Source organism: Octopus bimaculoides, chromosome 7, assembly GCF_046866305.1.
Source record: "Octopus bimaculoides isolate indiv1 chromosome 7, ASM4686630v1, whole genome shotgun sequence".
In the NCBI taxonomy this organism is placed as follows: domain Eukaryota; kingdom Metazoa; phylum Mollusca; class Cephalopoda; order Octopoda; family Octopodidae; genus Octopus; species Octopus bimaculoides.
In genome coordinates this window covers 26,084,578-26,104,804 of record NC_142934.1, presented here as the reverse complement: position 1 = coordinate 26,104,804, position 20,227 = coordinate 26,084,578, and the positions used below count along the sequence as shown (strand labels likewise).

The window sequence follows — 20,227 nt, the reverse complement described above, 5'->3', positions numbered from 1 at the left end:
TAATAATGTATTGGGTTGTCCGGAAAGTTCGTGCCGATTTATAGTAGCTCACCTTTAGACTTATTTGCCATGAAACCACCTCAATTCTGGGAAGAGGGTATTTTCAAGTTCAAGGAATGATGGAGACGCATTGTGCAACAAAATGGTTCATATTTGGTCGATTAAACATGTAATGGCAAGTATTTATTGACCTTTTTCTTTCCTTTAAAAATCGGCACGAACTTTCCGGATGAACATATTAAAGGTATGAAAAGGACAGGATGATCACGATAGGATCGTCTTTGCTTGATAGGTCCCTTCGATATTGACTGGTCTCTGAGAACTTACTTGTACTACATCAACAGAAATGTTTTGTAACTTTGAGGCATAGAAAACGAACAAGTTTAATCACAGAAATACGGAAACTACTACTTCATTACGCGCAATTAATGTCTGCAATTACACAAAACGAAACAAACTATTATATTTTCAAACTAGTCACATTTCAATATTTCCATTTATTTCTGTTTCATAGAGCTATTTATAACGCACTCATCATCATCGCCATCATCATAATCAGACAGATTATTATCATCATCATCATCTCCACCACGGAGATGATGATGATGATAATAATGATGATAATGGAAGTAGTGGTAGCAACAGCAGCTGTAACAGCACTCATCTGTTTTTACCATTCAGTTATACAGGAAGGAATTCTGGCCGAATGGAGTGATTCCCTTAACTCCACTTTTCCAAGAAATTGTTGGCATTTAAAAATGATATTTTCTATTCATTCCTTTATTTTTTATTTAATTTCTTTTTTATTATCAGCTCAGCCGCATCTTCGTTGCTGCTTTTTTTTTTCAACCCATGGCCAATAATGTTTTGAGGCTAAATTGAAGAGGTATAGGAGAAAGAAGTTAACTTTTGATACAGACCGAAAGAAAAATATACACAAGGCAGAAAGGAAAACTTGTGGATGATAAAATAACTTAGATAGGATGTTTGGCAAATTGTCAGTTGATTCGAGTTTGATATCAACAGCAGTAACAATAATATTATCAGTAACAACAGCAGCTACATAAATGCACAGACATACTTTTCGGTGCTTGCTGAAAGATTTACTTTTACATGGTGCTTGAGAAGGCAACTCTTAGAAAAAGCCCTCTACACCAGATCCACTTCAATGTGGCAAAGCCTTGTAAGTGTCGAAGACCGCGTTTTTGGATTCGCTGTTTATACATCACAGGCAATATTCTCAATTGATTTTATTCGGGGTACATATTACTGTAACGTTTTTATTTTATAAGAACATTTAAATGCAAAGAAAAAAGAAAAGAAGGAAAGAAGAGAGAAAAGAAAAGAAAACGAAAAAGATGAGGGAGTAAAGCAGCGGATGATGGAGGAGAAGGTGATGTGCCACACACCCCAGAATAAATGGGGATCTCAGCCGCGCCCCGTGGTAATGACCACGATGACCTTGCCGCGGTGAATTACTTGCAACACTCGCAGCGGTAGCTACTCCACCTCGCTGTGTTCATTTCTCCGATGAGATACCGTTGTCTCTATTTTGCGGCGGAAACTGGTAGCAGACCTATTTCGAAAGGCGTTCCAACCATGACCACATCGGCATTTTTTTTCTATCAGTGGGTTACAATCTCCAAGGTGTCCATATATTTATTTTAAGATGGTTATAATCTGAGTGCGTTTTGACGACTGTCTCGTCCCTAAAATAAACGATTACATGGAGCATAGTTTTTTTTTTTTAATTAATTGATTAATTTTGAGATCCGTTGACATCGCAAACATTAGGGTTTAAGTTATCTAATATTTCGGCGATTTCCAATATTGATTGAAGGTGATAAAGAATTCTTAGTCATGTGGCTAACTGTAGAATGGTTAAAGTTCTATTGTCTGTCACAAAAGCTATCAAAAAAGAATGCGTCTGAACAAGTGTGAACATCTGGCTAAATGCAATCGCACTTTGCACATCCGTCGAGAGCTGATTGCACGTCACCATCCAATACTACAAAACATATATAAATGTTTGTTGTGAAAGAAATTCAGCTTTTCCACTGGCCTTTCCCTTATTCATCAGGCGCAGGTGGTAGTTTGGAATTTCAAGTAGCCATTTATTTGTTATTGTCTTGTTATTTTTTCGGTTTTTGTGATCTATGATCCGAGTTCTTAAGCTAAAATACATATATTCCCTGTTTTTAAAACGACATTGTTTTTTTTGTTGTTTTTTTTTTTACTGGATGACGTTGTATTGTCCAACTTTTAATTTTCTATTTCCTTAAAGCTTTTGAGAGGGGGCTTTGCGGGTTTTTAAGCGCGTACAATATTTATGGCTTTGAAAATCCTTCTATATGTAAGCATAACTGTCTGATAAGAAGCTTGCTTCCCAATAACACAGTTTCTGTTTCAATCCCTCTGAGTGGTTCCTTGGGCAAGTGTCTTGCAATATAACATCAAGCCGACCAAAGCCTTGTGAACGGATTTAATAAATGGAAACTGAAAGAAACTCGTCGTAGGTATATATGTATGTGTGTGAGGTGTGTGTTTCTTCCCCCAACCGCTTGAGAACCGGTGTTGGTTTGTTCACGTTCTCGTAAGTTAGCAGTTAGACAAAAGAGACCAACCGAATAAGAACCAGGTTTAATAAGTAGTGGGATCGATCTGTTTGACTAAACCCTAGCATCCAATAATCGAAACGAGTAATGTGTGTGTGTGTGTGTGTGTGTGTGTGTGTGTGTGTGTGTGTGTGTGTGTGTGTGTGTGTGTGTGTGTGTGTGTGTGTGTGTGTGTGTGTGTGTGTGTGTGTGTGTGTGTGTGTGCGCGCGCGTGTGCGTGTGTGTGTTAAAAGGGATAGCACACTTATTGCGCCCGTAGTTCAACATTAGCGAAAGGTGGCTAGCTGGCAGAAACGTTAGCACGCCGGGCGAAATGCTTGGCGGTATTACGTTCTGAGTTCATATTCCCCCGAGGTCGACTTGTCCTTTCGGGGTCGATAATTAAGTACAAGTTGCATACTGGGGTCGATCTGATCGGCTGACCTCCTCCGCCAAAATTTCAGGCCTTGTGCCTATAGCAGAAGAGGATATTTATAACATGAGGGCAGAATCAATAAATCGACAAAGAGTCTGCATTGTGAGTAGAAGAAAGAGGAATGGGTAATATAATGTGAGTTAACCAATAGTTTTACTTTTCGAAAAAGAAAACGAAAATAAGAAAAATAATGGTTAGATAAAAAACAAACAAACATATACAACACTAAATTTAAGAAAGGTGTTGAAAATGATGTAATTAGATCACATAAAAATCCTTTATCGCAATCAGAGTCAAGAGATAATTAACCTTCTACCCTAATCTTGGCAGTTTAAGTAATTTGAAGTGATCAGGTCTGAGTGCAGACATTGCTGTACGGCTAAAAAGTCCGCTTCTTATTGCGTTATACTTTGGGCAAATTTTATAGACCGAAACTATGTGGAAGCTCGTTGCAGAGGCTGTTACACAGGTGGTTTAACATCACCATCTGCACTTTTAGTGAAATTCTACTGTTGCAAGTAACTGGCTCCGGTCTCTGGTATGAAGATAATTTCATCCTTTCCTCCCATAGGCCCCGAATGACCTGCAGACCCACCAATTAATAAATATAGTTTAACCCCGCAAATGGTGATGTTACAGGAGAACACATATGAAAGAAATAGAATTTTATATATATACGTATATATAAAGCCATATTGCATACGGATAAATTTTCTTTTATAAGGGACAGAGGCAAAAATGTTATTGCTGTTTGGCCCTTAGTAGGATCAAGGAGATCAGCTCTCACGCTGCAGCCCTGCGCACTAGTTATTTCCCGCCATTCGATGGACTCGTTGAGACAGAAGAGTCCCAGATCAATTCTGATCAAACATATTCAAAATCGAAATCGTTCCAGTCGCGCTCGATCCACTTTTGTGTTTCTACAACCCATGGTCTGCATCATCCGGTGCATTCGTCATAGAAAAGACGGTAGCGCAGAATGTCAAGCATGATTTGAACTCAAAACGTACTGTGCTTATTTTATATACGACAATGTCAATTGTCTTCCATCGTTTCGGGAATGTGGGAACGATAAAATAAAATAAGCAATGACACCAAAAACTGATTTAATGATTGCGCTTTTCCCTAAAATATGTCCTTCATGCATACGTCAGAATTTAATAAATACGTAGGTTGCTTTTGACATCAGACATGGTTAAAATCAACCGAAGACGGCATCAGACAAATCTCGGATGTTTAGGGCGTTTTATATAAGTCATTGCGTAGAAAGGATTGGTCGCTACAGACACTAGATACGGTTTAGTTTTTGCTTCTAATTTAGAAGCTAATTAAATCAGTGACATCACGAGAAATTGGGGGATTTTCTATCATTTTTTTTTTATTCCCTTTCATTCTATTACCGATTTCAGCCATTGGCTTGTGAGCAAATTGGATCACGCCTTTCAATGAGCTTCTATCGATCATATCGACTCCAGTTTTTATTTCAGTTTGATCTTCGTACCATTGATCATTAGAATGACGGAAAGCTAAACTACTCAATTTAATGTACCGGTTTACATAGCTAAATACGCACACACGCAAACGCAGAGTTGTTCGATGAGTTTCCGCTGTTTCAGTCAACCTAATTTCATTCACAAGGCATTGCTCAAGATGCGCAGGAGAATCGGACGCAGAACTACGAAACTAACTTTTAAATAAACAGCTAATCTGCGCTTTTCTTTTACTTCATTAAAATAATTTGCTGACCGTATTTACTCAGTAAATACAAAGATTAGGTTTCTATAACTTTTAGATCTAGGCTTTGGACGGCTTTTGTAATGTTATTCTTCATGAATAGATTGCTTTTAGGCAAGAGATGACAAATGATAAAATACATTCCAGCCGTTAACACATTATCTTGCCTTCAGGATTGTCTAGGATATCTTAGGACATTACCCAATGTGGTAGCCTTTTAAGATGGTAGGTTGTGGCTTGAGGAAGAATTGTCTGCTATTTCTTGCAGGTCGAGAGATCGCATAGAAGCTCCTCGTTATTAATTTTGACCATTCAAAGGGCGATGGACTAGCAGGATCGTTATAGCGTCGAACAAAATGCCTTGTGTTGTTATTTCGGCTCTCTACATTCTGAGTTCAAATCTAGCCGAGGTCATCTTTGCCTTTTATCTTTCCAGGGTCGATATAATCGATTGTGACCATTTCCCCCAAACATCTGGCTCTGTGTCTATGTTAGAAATGATTTGATAGTAATAAAGTGTGCAGGTATTTGGAAAAATTTAGCAATGGTGCTTGCATAAAAAAAATATAGATGGCAGCTTTAATTTACTGGATATTTTAAAACAAGCGGTTTTATACGAAAAACTGAGAGACGGTCTCACAAGTGTAGAGTGATATAAAAAAGCTTATAAAAAAAGTTCTTAATTTTTTCTTTCTTTATATATTTTTTTGGCATGTAAATTAGACATAAACTACTAACCTCGTTCCCCTTTGGGAGGCAAGCAGAGGTTGAGTAATAAACACATTTTACACTATGAAGACCAGTGTATTGTTTAGAATTGAACCGTTCGCTTCTGTGGCTTGTTATTAATTACCTCAGAAGACGCAACACACGATCAGCTGGACTGTTCACTGCAGTCCTTTAAAAGAAGAGACAGAAAAGAGCGGATATGAATAGAAAGAGATGATAGATAGATTGATAGACAGACAGATATGAAAGATAAATAGATAGTCATTTTACGTCTGGTCTTATCTATACGAAGGCGCGTGGCCTAGCTGTTTGGGCGTTGGGTTCGCGATCGGTATGTCGAGGATTCGATTCTCCGACAGGATAGTGTGTTGCATTCTTTAGCAAAGTACTTCATTTCACGCTGCTTCCGTCCACTCAGCTAGAAATTAGTACCACCAGTAGATGCTGGAAATTGACATCCGTTCGGAAATACTACTACTACTACTACTACTACAACTACTCATGCTCTTAACATGTCTAGTCATATAAAATGAAAATTATACTGCAATATATAATATTTCAAACCACTCACGATAAGCTCTGACCTACCTGTTGGCCTTTGGACTCGTGACAGACTTAGCTAAAAGGACGAGCATGAGGTCAGTCATATATGAGAATTGTCATAGTTGCTGCTTAAATATTGGTGATGCCGATTCAATCAGACTAGTAATTATAGACTAGTAATTATAGATGTAACCATTTTTTGCTTTCTCAGTCATATGGAGGCAGTCGGTAGATCATCGAATAGCATGCATGGTACTTTTTGGTTATCTCACCCCCATTAAAAGATTGGGCTATCTCCCCACTAAAATGTTGAGTTTATGTGGCGACAAAAGATTGGATTGAAAGCGTTATATCCTTTTGATTCAGTACTTCAACGCAATGTCGACTTTTGGCCTCCTCAGTAAGCATGATATGATTTGTTACAAAAATGTTATTACATTCAATAAGATGTTTAATTTTTTTCAGTTTTCATGCTTATTAATTTTTTTCAGTTTTGTACGATTTGTTAGAAAAATATTCTTTTTTACTTTAGGCACAAGCCTCGAAATTTTTGGAGAGAGGGGCCAGTCGATTAGATCGACCCAGTACGCAATTGGTACTTAATTTATCAACCTCAAGAGGATGAAAGGCAAAGTCGACCTCGGCGGAATTTGAACTCAAAAATGTAGCGGCAGACGAAATACCGCTAAGTATTTCGCCCAGCTCGCCGCCTTTTTAATAAAATTATTATTAGATTCAATAAGATTTTTAATCTTTTCACTTTTCATGTTTATTAATTTATAAATTTTTGGTTTTGTTTTATTGAGGGTTAAACAATTTTAGTTCGGGGAGATAACCCAATTTTTTAATGGGGTAACTAAAAAGCACCAAATTGTTTAGTCTAAGGTCAGCTTTGATTGAGACTACATATGATCATCAGCATTCCAACCGTGACCATCCTATACCTTTCCCCCAGAAACGGTGCATCCAGGAGTCCATTCATTATCTAATATGTTCTTTTCTTGGGTGGTAAGTTTAGTTCACACCCACACATTTGTATATGTCCATGTGTAAATAGGGCATCTCTACAACTCCATCAGAGGTTGAGGACCCAAGCATACAACACACACACAGACACACACGTGTGTGTAACGACGCGATGTTTGTATGGACGAGTTTGTTTAATCTGCTATGCGCATCCACAGTATACACTTCCATTTTCGTCTTCATATCTGTAGGAAGTGGGGGGGGGTGCACGAGTGCGGGTTAATTTCATAAGCCTATTAAAATAATTTTCTCCTTTTTGTACCCTCTCACCGCACCCAACTTGATTAAAATCCAGTATTTTCTTCTATTTTCAGTTGTCACGGTACAACGAATTTTAAAGACATAAGGAATTTTAATAGTTTTCTAAGACACTTGATGAATAATGTTGCCCACAATGTTATTTCTGTTAAGGGCCATTTGATATTTTCCTGAGAATAGCTATGGGAAAATTGCTAACTCAAAACACAGTTTCATAACCGCGCGGATTATATACAGTTCAGGCAATTTCAAAAGCATTTGAACAGCATTCTCTCGGGAAAGCGTCAGTGAACAAAGACTTTTTAATGTAGTTTATTTCACTGCGAGATAGTTGTGTTGCCGGACGTATCTTTTGGGTTATCTCGGCATACATGTATGGCTGTCACTCGCAAGCGAGTATGATTTAGTAGCAAGGACCATACGTTCACTTGTTTTAGCTGCCTGTGTAGTCGCGGGCAGACGTAGACCTCTTATCTTCTCACTGTTGACACAACGGAACATTGATGGGTGCGACAGCTGATAAGAATAGAGAACTAAGCCAGTAATAGGCTGGTACTCAATTTCAGCTGAGAAGATTGGAGCAACGTGAACTAAAGTGCTTTGCTCAAAGACACAACGCACCAAATCAAAACTTGAAAGTACCATCTTATGATCACGAGACCAACATCCTAACCATTAGGCCACATGCCTTCATTCGCATAAAAGATTATCTTACCGAAACAGATTTTACATCAGTAAGATAACCTGAAGGAGATCATTGTTCTTCGATATATCACCCCCAAAAGTTGTTGAACCTTTATAAAACTCAAGTGAATTCCACAAGACAATACTGTTCACAAAACTGAGACAGTGCCAGTTCTCTACATACGGATATCTTAGACTTTGTAAAAAAAAAAAGCCTCCAACAAATTAAGGCTACCCGACTTCTTAACAGAAATACTTGCCATCACACAACAGTGGCTCCAAACTTTTTCACCCGAGCCATATGGGCACCCGAGCCATATTTCTAGCGCCTCCCCCATTCACCACCACATACGTAGCCCATTTTCCGCAGCAAATTCAAAACAGCTCTATTTCACAAATAAAACTTAACTTAACCCATTATTATGTCGTTTTTACATCCATCACCTACTTTTGACCACCCCATTATCACCCCACTTTTCTTCAGCGCCTCCTCCATCCCTGGATCTTTCCACCGCCCCCAGAGAGGAGGGAAAGTATCACCCACTTTGGGAACCACTGCACTACAACCTCTAGCCCACAGACGTAATCTCCCACCTCCTGGCTTTTCTATTGCTACTCTATCGGTCTATATTCCTGAGCATTAGTTGCACGCTAATATCCACCCAAGCCACCCGACATCCCTCCTCCTATCATTACAATACCGTCTCCCCTTCTGTAACCCTTTCACTAATCACTGTCAACATTTCTCTCTGCACGGCAGGGTTAACCCGCTGAAATCGCATAGGTTTTTCCCTGTAGTAATTGACTTCAAATGTTCTAGGCCTGTGATTCTCAACCGGGGTCCATATGACCCTTGGGGCTCCATATAAGATTTTGCTGTTAAAATTTGTGTCAGAAATTGGTTATTAATAATATTTAATTATAAAAATATAAGGCTTTTAAACATCGAATGTCTGTCTACGAGGGTCCATTTGAATAAAATAGGAATCAAAAAGCAAACAATGGTTGAGAACAGCTGGTTTAATCTGTACATCAAACATATCTGGGAAGGCCAGCAATGGTCGTTGGCAGTGCCCCTCTCCCGTCATTCTGTGATGATTAAACCATATAACCATGTTATGTCATTTAGGTCACGTCAACTTTGCACTAGATCCTCCTAAGTATGGGCCTGTTAAGAAAAAGAAATACAGGCTACACGTTACTTAGTGCACACAGAGAGAGAAGAAGAAATGTATTTGAATGGGGAAAATGATGGAACTCACAAAATCGATGACCAGTGAACGTGTAATGAACTTTGCAAATACTTTCTCTCTCCTTCCATGATAATATCGATGATCATAATTGTTTTAAAGATAGTGTCAATCGTTTGACAGTACCTCATTGATCAGCACTAAATCACCAAAAAGATTTTTTTGTTTTTCATTTACATAAAAAAGAAATGAAGCAATTTTTATATGTTCCCCTTCCTTACACACACATAAAGTGGATGAGCCAATAACTAAACTACTTATTTAGTGAAACAAACCTGTCAACCACTGCATTGAGAGATTATTTGTAATCACGCGATGTTACTTGTAGCGTGTCGCGTTTGGTTTGGCAAGCATCGTCTTAAACACGAGAAAACCCGTGTATATGTAACTGTCTGGAGCATACATGTACGCAAGACATGACCGACACCAGAAAACAGTTTAACGATGAAAATTTCGTAACACAATGGAATCCCAACTTTATTTAGGTTGGTTGTTTACTTAGAATATTTGTTAAAAAACCACTCTCAACATTATAAAGATATTGTAGTACGTTATAATTCCCATTATATTAACCCATTAGTTGTTTCAGTCACTGGACACACGGGCCATTCTGTGGGGTAATGCCTTAAAGGGTTTTAGTCGAACGTATCGACCCCAGTACAAATTTTAAAGCCAGATACTTATTTTATCGTTCTCTTTTGTAGAGTCCCCCCCCCCTACAAACGTCAGACGGTTGTAAGACACACACACACACACAACGGATTCCTTTCAGTTTCTGTCCACCAGTTCCACTCACAAGATTTTGAGCGGCTAAGGTCCATACTAGGAGATACTTGCCCAAGATGCCATACAGTGGGACTGAACCCGGAAACGTGATTAGGAAGTAAACATCTTACCAATCAGACACGCCTATTAATATATAACACAACTTAATACTTGAACATCAAAATTTCCACTCTGTCTCCCACAAGTATAAATTAGGCTCAGAATCCGTATATACAATTTGCATAATTTAAACGGTATATTACTTCCTAGGGCATTGCTCATACTCTATTTTTATCTTTAATTAAAATTTCAGAGCTGCCCCACTTTGCTTTTCTTAGCCAGAATAGACAAGCAAAATAATGATTCTTTCGCACCATGGATGTAATGTAATGAACCAGTAAATCGTAACTAAAAGTTACGATTTACTGGTCCATTCATTACATTACGTATGTTAACACCAATATTGAAACTTTGGGTTCCATGCAGAGAGCGCCCAAAAGTAATTTTCCCTACTCTCTATTCCATATTGTTTGACTGACACAGAAAATCTAAACTCAGCCAACACCACTCACACTGGCTTGAAATTTTGACACAAGGCCAGCAAAGTGGGGGAGGGGATAAGCTGAATATATCAACTCCAGTGCTCAGCTGGTACTTATTTTATCGACCCTGAAAAGATGAAAGGCAAAGTCGACCTCGGCGGAATCCCAACTCAGAACTCGCCCCATTGCCAACACCACTCATATTCTAAAATGCATGTCTCTTGAATGTGTTGGCACTCCGTCGGTTACGACGACGAGGGCTCCAGTTGATCCGATCAACGGAGCAGCCTGCTCGTGAAATTAACGTAGTTCTCGGGGAGATTCAGCGTGACACAGAGTGTGACAAGGCTGGTCCTTTGAAATACAGGTACAACAGAAACAAGAAGAAAGAGTGAGAGAAAGTTGTGGTGAAAGTGTACAGCAGGGTTCGCAACCATTCCCTGCCGGAGCCTTGTGGAGCTTTAGGTGTTTTCGCTCAGTAAACACTCACAACGCCCGATCTGGGAATCGAAACCGCGATCCTACGACCGCGAGTCCGCTGCCCTAACCACTGGGCCATTGCGCTTCCACTGTCTCTTGAACAAACAATAATAAATCAATTTGCTGTTGTAGTACAGCCCCAAGACAGCTGAATCGAACAGGCCTATGAGCAAAAGCGAAAACCCTTTCTCCCGCCCCCACTTTTTTTTTTGAAGGCATAGGACTATAATACGTTTGCCCTTTCCTTTTATTTTTTAAGACGTTAGGGCGTAATTTGAGAGAGAGAACTGGCTGATATTACTAGAAGGTCGAATGATCACGTAGAGGTTCCCTCTCGCCAGTTTACTCAATAATAGTTATAAATGTAATGGTATGGTACAAACATTAAAATATTTAATACTTCGATAAACATCGCATGATAAACATGATAATAATGATGAAGGGCAACGATATTGGTGAGGATACTGACAATGATGAAGACGATGGCAATGATAGTGACTATGAGGACGACGCGTCCGTATCTTACTTTTATTGATTTTGATGGAAACAGGAAGTCAGTTTAGTTATCGTTCTAAAAAAAACTCGACCAGATAAGATAACATCTAAAACGTATTAATAATAACAGTGATAATTTAGGCACCAAACCACACACGTTTGTTAAGGTCGAGATAAGTCGATTACACTGACCCCAGAACTTAAGTTGTACTCAATTTTATCAAGTGAAGAAGAAAAGCAAATTCAGTCTCGGTACGAATTGAACTAAATACCGCAAGGCACTTCGTTTACCAGTCAATCCAATCTATCAGCTTCTTCCTCTTCTTACTACTACTACTAATACTATCAACAATAATAATAATAAAAATAATAATTATTATTATTTCTACTATAGGCATATATATGGCTTGAAGTATTCGGGGTAGGGGGCTTGTCGATGACATCGACCCTAGTATTTGACCGGTACAACAATTTATCGACGTCGTAAGAAAGAAATGCAAAGTTGACCTCTGCGGTAATTGAACTCAGAACGTAAAGAGCCGGAAGATATGGCGCTAAGCGTTTTTGTCCGACGCGCTGACGATTCTGCCAGTTCAATTTTCTGTTAATTTAAGGTCGGTACCATCGACTCCAGGACTTCACTGGTACTTTATTTACAGATTGTAGTGAGATGAAAGATATGAGAAAGTTCAATTCGGTAGGAATTTGAACTCGGAACAGAGATAAATACTGCAATGCATTTTGTTCGCCGTTCTAACTATTCTGCCAATAGTTTGTTGTTGTTGTTGGCATTCCGTCGCTTACGACGTCGAGGGTTCCAATTGATCCGATCAATGGAACAGCCTGCTCGTCAAATTAACGCGCAAGTGGCTGAGCACTCCACAGACACGTGTACCCTTAACGTAGTTCTCGGGGATATTCAGCGTGACACAGTGTGACAAGGCTGACCCTTTGAATTACAGGTACAACAGAAACAGGATGAAAGAGTGAGAGAAAGTTGTGGTGGAAGAGTACAGCAGGGTTCGCCACCATCCTCTGCCGGAGCCTCGTGGAGCTTTAGGTGTTTTCGCTCAATAAACACTCACAACGCCCGATCTGGGAATCGAAACCGCGATCCTATGACCGCGAGTCCGCTGCCCTAACCACTGGGCCATTGCGCCTCCACTTCTGGCAATAATAATGTGACAGAAACGAAAAACCAAGTATCAGTATAATGTCTCATGGTTTGAGAATTCTTTCTGGTAAAAAGGAAATAGTGTGACAAGAAGATTAATCTGAGATGTAGATTACTCAGTCTCTCGTGATATAGGACCATGTTTGCCATTTAGCAATTAGTAAAAAGGAAACTAAACAGCTAGTTAATTGCATAAATTATATAATTACTATATAATACATCTGCTTATATATGATTCGTTTCGTAAACGGAAGGAAAAATACTTAATATTTTTAGTATTCAGCTGATAACATTTGAGCTGCAACTCGAAGTTTCACAGGCTGACGAAATGTGATGAAGAAATGTGCATATGAAATTCCCACGAGCAAGAATAGAGGAAGGTACCAGCTATATACAAGATTAAACATTGTCTCTGTGCATGTGTCTACGCAAGCATATACACAACGATATTTTGGCACTAAAATACAGTTTTTCGGTTCCAAGTTAGATATTGTGCCTTTTATTGTTAGGATCACTAGAGTTGTTTAACTCAATGGTATTCAAATTGACGTATTCAAATTGACATATTACCAAACCCTACACAATTATCAGTCAAAACTTTTTGCACCTCTCTCTCTCCCTTTATTAATGGTTTCCAATTTTGGCACAAGGCCAGTATGTTCGGGGTAGGGGTAAGTCGATTGCATCGATTCCATTGCATCGATTCCATTGCTCAACTGTTACTTATTTTATCAATTCAGAAGGTTAAAAGGCAAAGTTGACCTCGGCGGAATTTGAACTCAGAGCGTAAAGACAGGTGAAGTTCCACTAAGCATTTCGTCCGATGTCCTAACGATTCTGCCAGCCCGCCGCCTTTTTTCTATTAGACAAAATAAAGTTCTCATCCGTATAATTCCTTTCTCTTCACCATAGTGTTGAATAAGTTTTAAAATAATTTAAAATCAGCATCAATTTTGTTTAGAGACTTATCAAAGATAAAGGGGTCTTATATGATAAATGTTTTGGACTTTGGCGCATCATATTTCCTATTTCTGCTCACTGATAATACAATCTTATATTCAATTCCAATTCAATTTATATCGTTTCTAAGAAAAATTACGACCTGTCTACACATTCAGCGTCCGTTATAGAGCTTCCATGACATTTTCGGATCTTTTCAATCTCAGTCACTGTGACTGAGATTGAAAAGATCCACATTTTCTGCTATCTAGAGGACGTTACTTCCTAAGTCTAGAACTAATGTCTTATGCTTCAAAACTGTATGAACGATATTTAGGACAATTGGTTTTACTAGTGACAGTGTCACAGTGTTGCCAAGCGATCACAATAAGCGAAGGAGTATTTGTTACATACTCGGCGGCTTTCACTAGAGTTCGTTTAATTTTGACAAAAGTCTAGCAATTTTAGAAGAGGGTTAAGTCAATTACATCAACCCCAGCGCTCAATAAGTAATTAATTTCATCGACCCGAAAGGGTAAAAAGCAAAATCGACTTCGGCCGAATTTGAACTTAAGACATCAAGCTGGAAGAAATGGCGCTAAGTATTTTGTCTAGAGTGCTAACGATTAAACAAGCACGCCAACTTGCATTATAGTAAAAAGGTATATGTATGTATGTATTACCTTTGACAAAACGACTGGAATACTTTACATAGATCCCGCCGAAAGAGATCAGAACAAAACGACTTAATTCATGACTGAATTACGGTTTAAAATTGAATTTCATCTCTTTGATTTCATGTCACCGGAAAACGTGTGTAAAGCACACCATTGCATTTCCCTAGTTCTGAGAACGTGTGCTTATGGAAGGCATTATCGGTGGCATCTCAACAGCTGCATTTATCAATTTGTACGTATGCATACACTCGCATATATATGCATACACACACGCATAGACGCACACACACGTGTGTGTGTGTGTACATGTATGTATGTATATGTATATATATATATATATATATATATAATAGAAATAGGTTTCAAAGAGAAAAGAGACTACACGTGGTATAAATAGGGGAAAAGTAAAAAGAAAAAAGAGAAAATGCACATTGGATATAAAAAAAAAATAAAGGCTTTTTTATGAAAAGTAACGACATATAAATACAATTAAATGAACTGAGGTAGAATTGAGAGGTATAAAAGTCATTAATACGAATTGTTAAAGAAGATTTAGAGTCATACCGGTATCGTCCACAAACGGATGCATATATTATATATATAGACACACAGACATATACATACATATATATACAGACGCATATAAAGGCGCATGTATATAGACACAGACGCATATATATATATATATATAGACACACATATAGACACCTACACACACATACATATATGACGCCTACACACACATATCCTCTTTTAGATTTGCAGAATTAAGTAGAGAAAAAGGATGAATTTCGTGATATCACATTAAATATAGAGTAGATTCGTAAGTTCTTTTTATGTATTTAATGAAAACAACCGAATACGAAATTGAAGCCGATGTGACTGACTTGTTAGTGTGGAAGAATTAGAATGTGAAAGAAAATCAGCTGTGTAGGGTGTTGGAGTAGAAGCCTGTGATTTTCTGGGGAAAGTAGCATGACATACCACACGGCTTTCAAAAGAATCCTATGTAATATATATACATATATATATATATATATATATATATATATATATATATCTTTTACTTGTTTCAGTCATCTGACTACGGCCATGCTGGAGCACCGCCTATAGCCGAGCAAATCGACCTCAGGACTTATTCTTTGTAAGCCTAGTACTTAATCTATCGGTCTCTTTTGCCGAACCGCTAAGTTACGGGGATGTAAACACACCAGCATCGGGGGGGGGGGGACAAACAAAGACACACAAACGCACACATATATATACGACGGGCTTCTTTCAGTTTCCGTCTACCAAATCCACTCAAGGTTTTGGTCGGCCCGAGGCTATAGTAGAAGACATTTGCCCAAGGTGCCACGCAGTGGGACTGAACCTGCAACCATGTGTTTGGTAAGCAAGCTACTTACAACATAGCCACTCCTGCATATATATATATATATCTTTTTATTTCCAGTTTTCCCTGTTATAATATGAAACAGCACGGCCAGGAGACCATGAAGTTTAGTATAAATCAAATGGAGAAGAGGACATTTTTTTCAAGAGAAAGAAAAAGAGAAAGAAAAAATACTAATAAATAAAATAAAAAAGACAATTGTTCGTAAACAATTTTAGGAGTTTGAAATAACAACCCAAATTGTTAAATCTATATACATATTCAAGGATTACAACCACAGAGTTGTTATAGCTCAATGCTTTACAAGCTGGCTGAGTGGTAGGAAGTTGCTGGCGTGGCTGTCTGGTAAGAAGTTTGCTTCCCAACCACATGGAACCGAGTTCAGTCCCACTGCGTGGCATCTTGGGCAAATGTCTTCTACTATAAACTTGAGTCGGCCAAAGCCATGCGAGAGGATTTAGAAGACGGAAACCGAGAAAAGCTCGTCGTGTATGTGTGGCTGAGTGTGTCCCCGCCACCACTTTATTGATATTATCGATTCTTTGCAAAGGTGACGAGCTCGTTAACACACCGGGCAAAATGCTTAGCGGCATTTCGTCCGTCTTTACGTTCTGAGTTCAAATTCCTTCGACTTTGCTTTTCATCCTTTCGGCGTCGATGATAGTACCAGTCGAGTACTGGGGGGGGGGGTCAATGTAACTGACTATCCCTTCCCCCTAAAAATTCAGGCCTTGTGTCTATAGTAAAAAGGATTGTTGATTCTTTGTATAGGCAAGAAGTTGTAATTGGTTGAGGATTTTTGAGCTTGTAAGTTCCTATCTTTACCGACAACATTGCTCTGGTCCACAGCGACTTAAGTACGACATATGACCGGAACGATTTTTCTATGTAAACGTTTGTATCTTTACGAGCATTGCTTTGGCCCAGTCTAGTTAATCGTTGAGAGAAGTACAACTTACCGCTGTGACGAAATAAGAGCGTTGTAAAAAACGATATGTGTCAAGTTGGTATGATAAAACCATGCTTATTTCCAATGTGGTTTCATACACATGACAATCTTTCATTGACACATTTGTTAAGAGAGGAAAATATAAGCCTTTTTGGCTCTCTTCATGCTTTAGAGGCAGTGAAGTTAATTTCTAAGCCGTCTTCCAACTACAAGCCTACATCAATCTATATTTCATTCTAATCTTTCCTTTTGACATCCATTATGTAGCTCATTTCTTTTTGTTTTATTTATTTATAATGAGGGAAGGTGATATTTATATTTGGGAATTATTTTGCAAGGCATCTGGAGCCAATTAGACGGCCCCTTTCTTAAACTCACTCTCACCCACCCAACAAAAAAATAGAAATACGATACTTGAGGATGTTGTTTGGGAATATTCAAGATAAAGAAGTTGGAATAAAGCATTCTCTTGAGTAAGCCTTGTAAGGCATAATATATCGTTAAATGTGTGTGTGTGTGTGTGTGTGAAGAGGGGGTGGACAATGCCCCAGCATAGTCACAGCCCTCAGCTAAAACCAGTAAAAGATATATATACATATAAACGTTAACATGAGATCTTAGATATAGGGTGTAGCTTGATTTCATTTGAGCTGTTATTTCTAGCAAGTCAATCAACCCCATGGGGTTTCCATTATTTGTTGTAAAACCCCAGGTTCGATCAGTGTCGTTCATGATGGAAAGCATTCAAATTGTGCCCATCCCTCCTTCAAATTCTGCATTATACAATAGTCGTTTCCTTTTCCAAACATAGAGTGTAATTTGAGGGAGTGGTGCGACTTCTATTTCTAGAATTTCGAAGAACAGCAGAGACTTCCTCAGTGGTGTATGTCAACAAATTAAAGGGAATAACTACAGAAAGAGAGAGAGAGAGAGAGCGTGTGTGTGTGCGTGTGTATGTTTGTTTTTACACATGCAGTTACCAAAACATAGATATTGTTTGTGGCTTAGCGTGTACAACTTGCTCGTCTAAGTACCCCCAGTTACACACATACGAGCAAATGAGTGTTTATATACATTTGTATGTGTGTAAGTATAAATAAGAGTGTAGGAAAATTTATATACTTATGTTTGTTTACATGTCTTTATATACAATGTATGTATACAGTGAGCGTGTGTATGTGCGGGGTACATATCTGTTCTTGACATCAAATCAATCCACAGTGATGATATGAGGGTCGATTTGTAAGTGGTTTAGTTTAGTCAGAAAAGCAATGCACTGATATATTTCTTTAACATACACACAGCAAGGAACAGATGCATGGTTCGAGTACCAACAGAGACAAGGTATTTTGTTGTAAATAGTACTTAAAGTTTATATATATATTTAATTAAAAGTTATCTGTTAATTTATCTAATAATTTAAGAGGAAGAATGGATAACTTCATGACACTTTCCAGAGTCTCCGTGATAAGTGGGATGATGGATGGGACTTACTCTCAGAGGAGAGACCAACCTCAAAACCTTTGGGCATAATGGGCTCCGCTAAAAAGTGAGAACCAGATGTTGGCAGTAAAATGGGCGACGGATTGAAATCCCCGTGTACTTCCCAAGAACAAAAGTGGTCAGGGGGAGGGGGGCTTCTGTAATTTCTGTTAACATAATTTTACTAACAAGGCTTTGGTCAACCCGAACTTATAGAAGACCTTTTTCAAGTGCCGAGCAGTGAGAACTTCTCAACCATACAGTCATGCCTGGTATAAATGTATAAATGTTCTGTGTATGTGCGTGATGATATGTGTATACGCGTCTTTAAACCAGTGTTCCGCAATCCTTTTTTCACTTGCGGCACGTACATTCTTTTCAAATTTCGGCGGCGCACCTGAACTAAAAATATAGCTTAAAGTACAGGGGGAAAAAATGGTAATACTTAAATACAAAGGCCCCTTAACGGTACTACTTAAATACAGCTATTACGTACAAAACATTTTCAATGTACGCTGTGCGGACGTGTAATGACACCCAAGCCCTAAAACTAACCCTAAAAACTAACAGTCTCTTTCATATCGTTACGTAGATGCATCGGGACCTCTGGATTTAAGTAGTGCCAAAAAAAATATATTCAGCATCGTCTCGTGGCGTACCAGTGTGCTGCGGAATATTGGTTGCAGAGCACTGATTTAAGCGTGTAACATTGTCAGTGCATACATAAATATGTAGTGGCGTGCGAGAATACAAGTTGACAAGTGAATGTGGTTTGAACTACCTGTTATTTGAGTTTACCAGATTAAATTGGTTGCAAATATCTCGTTACATTTATGGGACCATAGCAATTGTCTTCATACATAGAACAGTCTGAAATAGGTAGCGGATTATCTTTCGTTCAACTGAATGGTGCAATACTGTTTTCTTATCTTCATTCTATACAACGGGTGTTAAGTTCTGAAAGTGCCTTTCGGTGCTTAGAAAGCATTCACGCGTGTGTGTTGTGTGAATTTAATTTATCCGTTTTTGTAGGAAATCCTTAGAATGGGTTTAATTTTCTAGTTATCAAAAAGGGAGGGCGAGAGAGAGAGAGAGAGGATAATCTAGCCAAGTAAATGAATTTTTAGATTAAAATCAAGCTTAAAAGCAACTCCTAAAAAGTACTGCAAACAGAGAATATTTAATGCTACAATTTATTTTTAGGGTGGCTTCACGTCTGGATTTCGTAAGATACATACAAACTGAGAATATTGAATGTTAGAGACAACAATATTTTGTTTAAGTCTAGTGTACTGTAAAGATATGGCTATCATATATTGTAATAAATAAATAAAAAGAAAGGATTTCTGATAAAGGTACACGGCATGTAGCCGTGTACCTTTATCAGATAAGTCGATTACATCGACCCCAGTTCTTCACAAGTACTTATGTTATTGATCTTTGCGTAGGTGGAAAGGGACCTAATTGATCAATGGTGTGAATTGAACTCAGAAAAAGTAGTAGAACAAATATTTAGGTCGGATTTTTCGAAAAAATATTTACTTGTATTCTGTTAATGTTCTGAGTTCGAATTTCGTCATGGTCGACTTAGCCCATTATACTTTTAACCTCGATAAGTTATGTCTGAAATTCGGGAAACAAAAAGCTAAAGAGAAATTAATCAGAGGGATTGGACAGCCTTTCCTGATTTGGGGTGAGAGACCGAATCGTTCATCTGGTTTAATACCTTAGCATCCCTAGGTGTATTTAGTGGAGTCTATTCTGTTGCAACTATTCGGATCAAGTCTTCAGTTTAAGGAAGACATTGAACCCTTTCCCACATTAGTCTGCAAGGACCTCACAGGCGTTACCTTTTCTCCACTGTTTAAACTACACAAAATAAATTGAATGTGTACTCGTCATTTTAGTAGTGACACCGATTAAAAGGTTATATAAACCTCCTCCTCAGCCCTACCGTGTTTATGTGCCTTGTACTTTTGTGAGAATCATATTTTGCTACGAAAGACAAAACAAAAACGACAATTGTACCAATACAACATACACTGTATTGAATTTCTCACTATTATAACACACACAT

The 20,227-nt window shown here is 38.3% G+C and overlaps 1 protein-coding gene across 7 annotated transcripts in view; it reads right to left on the bottom strand.

The window, feature by feature from the left end:
• LOC106874846 (neuronal membrane glycoprotein M6-a) overlaps positions 1 to 20,227 on the bottom strand; it is a 664,201-nt gene that overhangs the window by 83,209 nt on the left and 560,765 nt on the right. The gene's annotated exons all lie outside the window — the stretch shown is intronic.